This window comes from Amia ocellicauda, chromosome 9 (assembly GCF_036373705.1).
Source record: "Amia ocellicauda isolate fAmiCal2 chromosome 9, fAmiCal2.hap1, whole genome shotgun sequence".
Taxonomy (NCBI): Eukaryota; Metazoa; Chordata; class Actinopteri; order Amiiformes; family Amiidae; genus Amia; species Amia ocellicauda.
Window position 1 is genome coordinate 28,217,569 of NC_089858.1, and position 12,077 is coordinate 28,229,645.

Below are 12,077 nucleotides of genomic sequence, written 5' to 3' on the forward strand. Positions count from 1 at the left end.
AATAACAATATTCATTGGTCTGAAAACAGGCATAGTTGAGGGCCAGACAGAACCCATACTCTTCCAAAAGGCAACAACTACAAAACAAATTTGATTTATATGCTTTTTATTCATCAGTATTTGAAAAGATAAGAGCAACTTAGATCAACCGGAAAGTAATTCCCTTTCTTCTTTTTTTGTTCTGTGGACCAGTATTCAACATGTTTTTAACAAATTCTTATTCACTATTTGTGTAACTCTGAATTGTTTTTAAAGTGATAGAGACATAGTAACACCAGAAACATAAGAGCATTGAAGATCAATGGCCAATTGCATAAAACACCTTCATATTAAGTATTAAATGTAGCAGCTTTTCTGTTAACTAGTGAATCAATATCAATGTGTTAAGGTATTTTGTAAAACAATTTTAAACTCAATTCCTTAAGGAGAAAACTAAGGATGCTTAACAGAACTGACCATTAGGCTAATCCTAGTATTTTTATTCAAGTTCTGCTCTGCATACCTGATCCCATTTCTATAACTATTGAGAATTCTGCAGATGTTCACAAGCAAGTGCAGAAAATAGTAAGTGTTATTTTTGTTTTCTTACATGTGTTGGGCAGATTAGTGGCATATTGATGCAATTGTAAGATTGTAGAGCAAACATCTAGCACCTCAGACAGAAAGAGGCATTGACATCATTAAAGAGGCAAGGGTTTAATAGTGTGATTGTCATGGGGCAATTCAGCTTTTGATAACTTAACAGAAAAGGGCAATTTCAGTACATTTGGAGCTTAGATCATCCTTCAGTAGTGCTGTTGATGATTTGTGGTTTTGCAAAGGTCTAAGGGATCCTCCACCCGCATAACATATTATATGTCTTGAGTCTATTGCTGCCTGAGCATTAACTGTTGATGGTGGTTACAGCACACTATAGTACTGGGGGATAAGTGTAATCTGGACTGCATTTGATCTCAGTTTAGATTCTTCAGAGCCTTGGGATGTAGAGTATTAACAACCCCAGTGGTTGGAGAGTAATGGACGTGAACACAAAAACTATGCGGCCATCTCCCTAACTTTTATATGGAACAAGTAGTCAGCTTAGTTGATTAAAAATGTAAAACTCGCTCCACAATTTGCTAAACCAATTGAAGTCCACCAAATGAATAACCAACATTAAACCAGAACCTCTGCTGACTGTGCTTTACTTAATCAGGACAGCATGGATATAATGCCCTTCAGAAGAAGGAACACGTCCCAGCATTACAATGTACATTACAATAGCAAAGTACATCTTCCTACATTAGAGACTTCGGTGAAAATGGTGAAATACAGAGCTTCAACAGTGAGAATGCAATGCTTTGTTTTTGTTGCCGACCTCTTTGTATGCGGCGTTGAGTTGTACCGCATTTCAGATGTCAGGTGTAAAGCAGCTGCAATTATGCTGTATGTCTGTGTCAGTGCAGACTAACTTCCTGTTAATGAGATTTAACATTCCTTTAGGACTACCTTGTATAGTAGCCTGAAAGGTTGGGATTCAATTCAGTAGTAAACGTGTGAAGAGGCCTCCAATTGTTTATCCACCTGCTGTTATGATGTTCTGTCTGAGATGCTGGCGAGACCTCAGTTCACACAAATGCAGCTCTGAAGATCTCTGGGAGCCGGCGATGCATCAGAAAAATTTATATAACAATTACATCCTTCCCTGTTATCACAGCCAGCCTTTAATGAAGGAAAGCGTGACTTGGCACCCGACACGTTGCTGACTAAAACAAATGAGCCTGACAAGGATCACTTACGTACTCACTTAACATGATTCAAGTGTCTAAAAGGCCAGAAGGACAAGAGAAGTTGAGAAGCACAAATTCTCTGAGTGAGAGGCCTTTCTCAACCCTGTATAAAGCACAAGCACTTACCAGTGAAGGAAGTAAGAAAAAAGAAAAAAAAAAGCATAAGTGCATGATCTCTTTCTTGATCCATCTATCTTTGGATCTATCCATCCACCCATCCTTTCATTATTTGAGTGACGTTAGCAGTGCACTGCTATGCTGGGCACAGAGATGGGGGATGTTTTGAGGGGTTGGGGCAAAGTTCTGGTCTGCTCTTCATGTCTGATGGAACAAGAGCAAGCAGTGAGCTGGGCACGTCTCCAGTGATATTTATGTCAGTGTATAACTTTGTAATTTAAGAACAAAAGTAATGTTTTTCTGTCACCAGCCAATGGTATAATTAGTTACTGCACTTAACACACCTGTTACAAATGGCTATCGAATCATTTATCCCATATATATCTACACAAAGCAATTGAAGTGGAAAAGCTACATTGATTGGTTTTACTGGTCAATGCTGTATTACTTGTGTCTGTGCCATGATACTTTCATTTCCACCTTCAGACTAGCTAATACCAGGGCCATGTTTAAATAATAGATCACAGCACAGTGAATCCAGGTCTTGAAATAGATTTTGATTTCTTTAATGGTTCCAAAGATCTCCAAAAAGACATTTTGATAATTGAATCATTAAATGACAGATTTTAGAATAACATTTGTTTTGTGGGAACTCAGTGACATCTGAACAGGGCTTCTCTACTCCCTGGTAAGAACCATTAACTTTTTCAGTGATGAAAAGGAAAAAGTAAAGGAATATTTGTGTAACTTTTACAAGTACACCTTTTGTCCTAAAAAATAAAAATAATGCACTATAACTATGACAATACAATCTCAGTATCATCTTTCACGCAAGCATTAGTAAATCAAAATTAAAATCTTGATTGACAGAGGGTGCAAAAAACAAAAAAGATCTGCAAATAAACATCACAATTCCCGCTGCTTAGCAGGCATGCACATGTGAATGATAGGTTTCCTGCAAACCTCCATTGATCTGGGAATTAGAACGTATTGATTGTTATGCATTTTTCCATTAAAGAACTGTAACTACATAGCTTTAATTACAATTCATGCTTTCTTTCCATGGAGACAGAAACAAACTAAACAAAAACAAACAAACAACAACAAAAAAAACGTTTTTTAATCTTAAAACCATAAACCATTCATAAAAGCAATCATTAGATCACTTAGGGTTTAGTGAGAGCATCCAGACATTTGAAAATGAATCGCATCCATTACCTCTCTCACAAATGCGGCTAATAGTAAAGGAAGTGTTCAATCAAGGGTGCAGAAGACTAAAAATAAATAAGACCAGGAATTTATTAAAGCTCTTGCACAGCAATGTAACCCAGAAACAGCTCAAAGTTGTCTGTTCCCATTTGGGGCCCAGTGACTAAGGAACCATTTTTAGCTCATGCATTTTTGGCAAGGCATTCACAGAGTATGGAGTGCAAGGTGTGTGAAAAGCTCGGTCAGCTAAATTAGTGCTGCGCCCTGCTACAAACCTTACTACTCTGCTATTCCCAGTGTCAGCAAGTGTGACTGTGAATAACAGCACAGACGCTTCTTTCCTTCCAGTACGGTAAAATACAATTCTTCGATGACATCATCTTTATCTTTCCATAATTAGACAAGCCTTTTTCCCTAGTAGAGATGGAACAGAACAAGAAACCAAATAAGCAAAAGCTACTGTCAAACTGAACCCTGCACCCCGTGTCATGATGAATGCGTCCTAAAAGAATTTCTGAACGGCTGTCAAATGATTGTTTTCCGTTAAGAGGCCAATATCTTTATGCTAGCCCCCGTCAATACAATTTAAATTGTTGGATGTGTATTTTAACCATGTATTGATAAATACTTCATTTATCTGGCTGTTAAATACCATGGTTGGTCTCAGATGCTTGATCAATCTTAGGTTACAGGGCTGCATGTTTGATTGTGCTGCCTACAGAGACCTAATTTAATGGCTTTATAGTGCTGTCATATGCATGTCAGTTTGAATCAAGTGAGTTTAAATAAACATGAAGGTGTTTCTGGGGGGATAAAAGCAGGGGGAAAAAACAAAAACAAAAACATATATAAGTAGTGGCTTTGAGGCTTCAAGATGGAAAGTGAAAGCTGTTCATTAAAATCAGATTGAACAAACCAGTCTCTTTTGGCAGAATGAAATATTATCATCCATAGATTCTTACAGATGTACCGAACAGGTAGGGGAGACTCACTTCAGACACTCCCCACTAGTTTGTGGATAAATCTGTGTATGGATTCGTGCTGCTGCTTTGCTCTTTTGAGTCAGCTTATTTTCTTTATCATGCCAGTCAAGATAACGAGATTAGCCAGGTGATCCACTTTGATTGAATAATTCATAAATAAAGATGCCGAAAAAAGAAAGCTACAGCACAAAATGGAGAGAGAAAAAAGGCATTTCTTTACCATGTCAATAACTGACAGGGAAGGGAGGTTGTGGGTTTTAACAATGACTGATTCTACATTACGTACGGTGCACAAATTGACCGGCTAGCCTGTTCAACGTGCTTAATCAGCACTGTTATTTCAGTGTATGACTGCTGGAACATAATTAATGCAGTTTAGTTGCTTTAGAAGCCTTTGTCATGCTTAGAGGTGAAATGCACTCTTTCCTTTTCCTCTAATTAAAAAGAGGGTGTTGAAGGTTGGTAAATTAGAGCACCAGTTCATCAGCTATGAAATTCTGCTCTGAATGAGCTCAATCCAGAACACAAATCCACCCCCCCACCCCACACATAAATAAATAAACTTGCAGTTAGCTGAACACCTTGACACAGTGTGTAGAAGAGAGGCCTGGGGCTGCAGAGAGTGCATTAAGCCCTTCGTTCCTAGTGCGGTTTACCCCAGGGAAGAGTGTTGATGCACTGGAAGGAGAGTATGAGGGTCTGGGAGGTGTTAGGCCTGATATATTGACTCAGGGGGAACTCCCAATTCTCCGTGAATTGTATCTAGTATCTGGTGCCGAAAACCAATACAACACCAAATTCTACACAAAGAAGTACACCAAAACATCCCTGACGTCTTTTCCCCCAGCGCAGGTTGCTTGACAAGTTTCTTTCCAAAGCGCAGGTTGGAAGCTCACTGAAAAGTATTCTCCAAGCAGATCGTCTCAGTGCGGGACCCCTCTCAATAGCAGTGCTTTGTAAAGGAGAAGCATGAATACAGATACTGTATCTGGGCCTGTGCAACCTCAGGATAAGTGAGTGAGTCCAACAGAGAAGCCCAGCAAACCTATAGCGTAGGAGCAAAAATTGCAAGTTCAATCTTCAAAACAAAACACACAGGTTCCTTTTTTGTTTATTTGGTTCTTCCTCTGTTCTGTAAACAAAGAATAGTGTGCAGATGGTTTCTACTCTCAGGTTGAATTGTGTCTTGTGTTATATTTGCGATAACAGACAGTGAGCAAGACTGAGATAGACTTGAAGCTCAAGGAGCCAGCAGGAATAGTTAGGTTTATAAGAATGGTATTTGTTCACCTTCCTCAATATAGGCCAGCACTCCAGGGCAGACTGCTGTCAAGTCAAATACCTCTACCGCTGGAATTACACTACCACAGGTACCACTTTCAAATGAGTAGAGATTTTTTTCTCTTTCTTCAAACATATAGTACTCAATGTAGAGATCACATTTCCCTTCTCTTTCTTCTCCCAAAAGAGACAGGCATGAGTCTTGGCATGGGCTAAAAATATACTATATTGAATTTCCCCAGGATAAATTCACCATCAGTAAGAGCAGAAATATCCCCAACTATTTTTTTCACAAGAACAAAAAACTAAACAAAAACAAACTTCTACTACAAATATCACAAAAAAAATGATTTCACACTGATTCACATCCCTAGGAAAAGAAAAGACACAGGCACTGGGTCTATAAACTGTTTTTATAACTCCTGAGAAGGAAACACACAGACGCAATGCTGGATCTTAGATTTAACAAGCAGACACGTCCAAAGTTACACTGAGAAATGTTTACAATTTTAAACAGAGGCTAATTTAGATTACATGTGTGCACATTTACATGTCTGGACAGGTAACACTATACATATATACATAATTATTATTTTGTGTGTCAAAATTAAAGTTAACAACATTAACTAATTGTATAAAGTTGTTGTTTAACATCACTAGATTATGCTCAGAGATTTAAATTCTCAAGTGGGCTGTTCAAAGGGGGAATGTACACAGACTTTGCTTTAGTCAACGTTACGTGGGTTGGAGAACAGAACACACTAGGTGGTATATATATTTGGATAAAAAAGGGGAAAAAAACAGGAAGATGAGACAGAGAGTGGGATTAAAATGAATTTGGAGTTATCCTCAGCACGGCAAAACAATTATATATCTTCACATCCTTCAAAATGCTTTTCTGAAGACATCTGCTGTAATGCTGCTGTAACACGACCAATGGAGTTTAATAACTGTCCCAGACTGTGCAGAAATTCTAACACCTGGGCTTTAAACTATATTTGACCCTTTTTAGCGGGGCAACTGGGTGATTTTTAAAAACAGTTTATAGCCAAGTGAAAAGGTGTCTTGCAATCTGAGGTTTACGGTAGAAATTATTTTCAGTTGTTCGGTTGTTGTGTATCTTTTAAACATGTTATCCTTTATCAATTACATATATATTGGAGATTTTACGCACATGCTGTTTCTTTGAATTTGTGTATCTTAAATGCTGACATGCCTTTATAGCAAAAGTATGACATTTTTATTATTATTTATCTCTTAACAAATGCCCTTGTGCCATTCTTGTGACAATAGGATAAACAGAATTACAGACACTGCAAACAATATGCAAGATTCCGGCACTTATCATAAAAGCAGCCATTATAAGATGCATACATATGCAAATATTGCACATAGTTGACACATCGACTGCTTTCAGGTCCTTCTCTGTACCAAGACCAGGAACTGTAGAGGAAGTGCAAAATGCAGTCGGTCTTTGAAGCATTGTGTCTGTACCTATTGTTATTATGGAAATCCCTTGAAAACCTAAACAACTGATCTGCAGATACATGTCAAAACCAGGTGGTAAGAAGTGCACATATCAAACGCCACAAAAGAAAGATACCTTTCTCGTACTGGAGGATTAAAAAAAAGAAAACTAGAAACTGTAGAAAGAATTCCTCTGACAGGCTTTAAAGCTTAGCGCACACGGTAATTAAAACGTTTGGAAGTGTGGGAAAGAAACACCAGCTTTGCGAGGAAATGGAGGATTATGCAGCTACTACACTGGATTGCATCTGATGGGAAAATGTAAGACGGCAATCAGAGATTGCACTCATAAAGGGGCTTCAGTGAGAAATAATACTATGGGAAGGAACAGCTCGAGTCCCCGTCTTACGCATTGCTAAAAATAAACAGCATGTGAAATAAGTATGTTTGGATACAATATACACCTGTTCCCACTGGGATGTGCTTCTACTAACTGTGATTTTTAATTTAAAACAAAGTTAACAACCTACATGATTTATAGAAGAAAAAAAAAAGTGGGGTGGTGGGAATTACCTATGGTGCCATCTCTGGGGTGCATAATCAGGGCAATTAAAAACAAACAAATTAATTGCTCTGTTGGAGAAAGGTAGATCTCTTAAAATTAGAAGGAAATTGATTACCATTGAAAGGCATTGAATGTAGACTGAGCTTAAATGTTATGTTTGAATTAGTTTTATGTAACAGAGGTAAGGACAAACAACAACAAAAAAAGCACAAAATATCGCCAAGAAGTATTCATTCCAAGTTAATCAATCCAGATGAAAAAAAAAAAAAAGCAAATGGGTTTCAACAAGACCCTTATTGTGTTCTTCGATAAACATAGCACATTTTTAGGATCAGGTTTGGATAAAAGCCCAAAAGGGTGCATGGAAAAATATTGGCAGGTTTCTTACTAATGAAAGGAACTACAAAAACATAATCAACAACAACCAAAAAATAAATAAAAAACTGCCAAATTAATCAGACCCTATATCATCTTAAAAGTTTGCTAAACTTGTTTAACACTCATACCCACATTAGCACACACGCTGTTTACGTTGATTGCAGCAAACTGTATAATCATATTATCATCAGATCTGCCAATATTTCTGGCCACCACTGTGAATTCTACTAAAGAAAGACTGATCCACAAGCAAACTGAACAGCATTAGGAAGTGATAAAAACTGTGAAGATACCATGTATCCTTGTAATTTGTGAAGTGCCTCCAGTGCAATTAATCAGATAGGGGAAACAAATAAAGCAGAATCATAAAACAGAAAGGTTTAAGCGATTTAAGAGAGGAAAAGCCCTGTGGCCAGAAAGAGTACTTCAGACCTGTGTTGTGCAGTACTTACATCAATACTGTGTCCACAATGGAGACACAGCCTCCAGGAGCGATTCTGTAATATCCAAGCCCAGACTCAACTGTCCTTTGAGAGACCTTGAAATTAACCATTAAGAAACAAAACAAACAAAAACAAGTTTTAAATATTTATCCACCAATTGAAATCCTCACCAAGAAAAAGTTGCAAACCACCACCATAGATAATAAAAATATAGCTCCTATATACAGATGGGTGACAAATTAAAGGAATAAAACCAATATAAAGTGTGTCAGTAAGGTGTTGGGCACCACGAGCCGCCAAAACAGCTTCAATGCTCTTGGCATAGATCCTACCAGTCTCTGGACTCTACTGGAGGGATGAACACCATTCTTCCAAAAGATATTCCCTCACTTGGGGTTTTGATGATGGTTGTGGAGAGCGCTGTCTGACATGTCGGTCCAGAATCTCCCATAGGTGTTCAATTGGGTTGAGATCTGGTGACTGCGAAGGCCATAGCATATGATTCACATCATTTTCATACTCATCACACCATTCAGTGCCCCCTCGTGCCCTGTGGATGGGGGCATTGTCATCCTGGAAGAGACCACTCCTGTCAGGATAGAAATGTGTCACCATAGGATAAAGGTGATGACTCAGAATAACTTTGTAATGATTTGCAGTGACCCTTCCCTTTGGGACAAGTGGACCCAAACCAAGCCAGGAAAATGCCCCCCACAGCACAACAGAGCCTCCGGACCCCCTCACTGTAGGGGTCAAGCAGTCAGGCCCGTACTGTTCTCTTGGTGTCGCCACACATGCACTTGCCCACTTGTCGAGAATATGGTGAAGGATGACTCAACTGACCAGATAACTTTTCTCCACATCTCTGTAGACCAGTGCCTATGGTTTTTGAACCCTGAACTCTCAAATGCGCATTTGTGTTTGTAATGAGGGGTTTATGCACTTCCATCTTGATCCAAAATCAAGGTCAACTGGGCCTGCTCAGCATTTTTATACATACCACAGAGCATGATAGGATGTTAATTGCTTAATTGTATCATGCAGTACACCTGTTTGGAGGCATTTGCATTCATTATGTTCCTCCACTCATTTATTCAGATTTTTCCTTTAATTTGTCACCCGTCTGTATATCCTATTTAGGCACCTTGAAAATTCTTGTTTTGTGACCTAAACCTGGATAACATCGAACATCGATTCCAACTACCAATCTTAAACCAGTACTGTTTGTTTTTCTTGCTCCTTAGAATTATTAATATACAGTTCCTTGCACTGACACAGGAGCGATTAACTCAATGCACAGAGATCATTCAACTTACATATTGTCAGGTCATTTTTGCATACGTAACCCACAATGCTAACAGCAAAGTTAAAGTACAGTAGGTTGGACTAATGCAGCTGACCGGTATTTCAGGCTCACGTGCACCTGGTAAGTCACAGGGGTCACAGTTGCATGGTAAGCCAAGGAGACCCTGACTGCCTTTAAACCCCCTTTACTTGGGCAGCTGTGCATTGCTCCTTATATCACAGTTTTGTATAACAGTCAAAATGAAGTGAGTCAGCAATGCCCGGCCTACAGGGCCCAGCTTCGGATCCAAGCAGAGCCTTTTACTGGTTGCACCCACTCAGGAGCCCTCCAAGTCAGCACTTGATGGCAGTTACAGTGAGGGAAAAAAGTATTTGATCCCCTGCTGATTTTGTACGTTTGCCCACTGACAAAGAAATTATCAGTCTATAATTTTAATGGTAGGTGTATTTTAACAGTGAGAGACAGAATAACAACAAAAAAATCCAGAAAAACGCATTTCAAAAAAGTTATAAATCGATTTGCATGTTAATGAGGGAAATAAGTATTTGACCCTTCGACTTAGTACTTGGTGGCAAAACCCTTGTTGGCAATCACAGAGGTCAGACATTTCTTGTAGTCGGCCACCAGGTTTGCACACATCTCAGGAGGGATTTTGTCCCACTCCTCTTTGCAGATCCTCTCTAAGTCATTAAGGTTTCAAGGCTGACGTTTGCAACTCGAACCTTCAGCTCCCTCCACAGATTTTCTATGAGATTAAGGTCTGGAGACTGGCTAGGCCACTACAGGACCTTAATGTGCTTCTTCTTGAGCCACTCCTTTGTTGCCTTGGCTGTGCGTTTTGGGTCATTGTCATGCTGGAATCCCCATCCACGACGCATTTTCAATGCCCTGGCTGAGGGAAGGAGGTCCTCACCCAAGATTTGACGGTACATGGCCCCGTCCATCGTCCCTTTGATGCGGTGCAGTTGTCCTGTCCCCTTAGCAGAAAAACTCCCCCAAAGCATAATGTTTCCACCTCCATGTTTGATGGTGGGGATGGTGTTCTTGGGGTCATTCCTCCTCCTCCAAACACGGCGAGTTGAGTTGATGCCAAAGAGCTTGATTTTGGTCTCATCTGACCACAACACTTTCACCCAGTTCTCCTCTGAATCATTCAGATGTTCATTGGCAAACTTCAGATGGGCCTGTACATGTGCTTTCTTGAGCAGGGGGACCTTGCGGGCGCTGCAGGATTTCAGTCCTTCACAGCGTAGTGCGTTACCAATTGTTTTCTTGGTGACTATGGTCCCAGCTGCCTTGAGATCATTAACAAGATCCTCCCATGTAGTTCTGGGCTGATTCCTCACCGTTCTCATGATCATTGAAACTCCACGAGGTGAGATCTTGCATGGAGCCCCAGACCGAGGGAGACTGACAGTTATTTTGTGTTTCTTCCATTTGCGAATAATCGCACCAACTGTTGTCACCAAGCTGCTTGGTGATGGTCTTGTAGCCCATTCCAGCCTTGTGTAGGTCTACAATCTTGTCCCTGACATCCTTGGACAGCTCTTTGGTCTTGGCCATGGTGGAGAGTTTGGAATCTGATTGATTGATTGCTTCTGTGGACAGGTGTCTTTTATACAGGTAACGAGCTGAGATTAGGAGCACTCCCTTTAAGAGAGTGCTCCTAATCTCAGCTCGTTACCTGTATAAAAGACACCTGGGAGCCAGTAATGTTGCTGATTGATAGGGGATCAAATACTTATTTCCCTCATTAACATGCAAATCAATTTATAACTTTTTTGAAATGCGTTTGTTGTTATTCTGTCTCTCACTGTTAAAATACACCTACCATTAAAATTACAGACTAATCATTTCTTTGTCAGTGGGCAAATGTACAAAATCAGCAGGGGATCAAATACTTTTTTCCCCCCACTGTATTCTTTGGGTAGATGTTAACAGGTCTCATGCAAACAAAGTGGCCATGCAGTGACAAAGGTTTGGAATTTCCAATCGGTATGCAGGGAGACGTTCTGAATTCATTTGGGCCTAAGTCAACACAAGCTGCTGATCTTCGATGGGGAGAAGTACGGCTCAACATAATGAATTGAACGTACCCTGGAGGGAAGAGTTGGCTTGAACCGCTTTGTATCAACAAACTAATGAGAACCCTACTGAGCAGGGGCCTGCTGAGCACCTCTTAAATGCCACTTAGCTGGGCCTGGTGTAAGAGCAGTGATGGCTGATTAGGTTCCCTGGGTATCAATCAGTTCTTGCTGGATAATGTTTACAGCAGCCTATTGCAATAACGAGTGAGGTATTCCAAACAGAATAGAAGGGATATGAAATACACATGCACTGTAATGACGATGACAATATTTAGAATAACAACAACAACAACAACAACAACAACAACAACAACAAAAGCAACAGCTGTACTTATTATTTCTAGGTTAGTACACCTGAAGAAGTAATTCCAGCTACACCAATGTATTTACCTTATCTTTGGTTTGGGAAAGGTTTATTGAGGTGGTGATCCAGGAACTCACATGCTTGTCATATCACTAGCAACTTAACCTG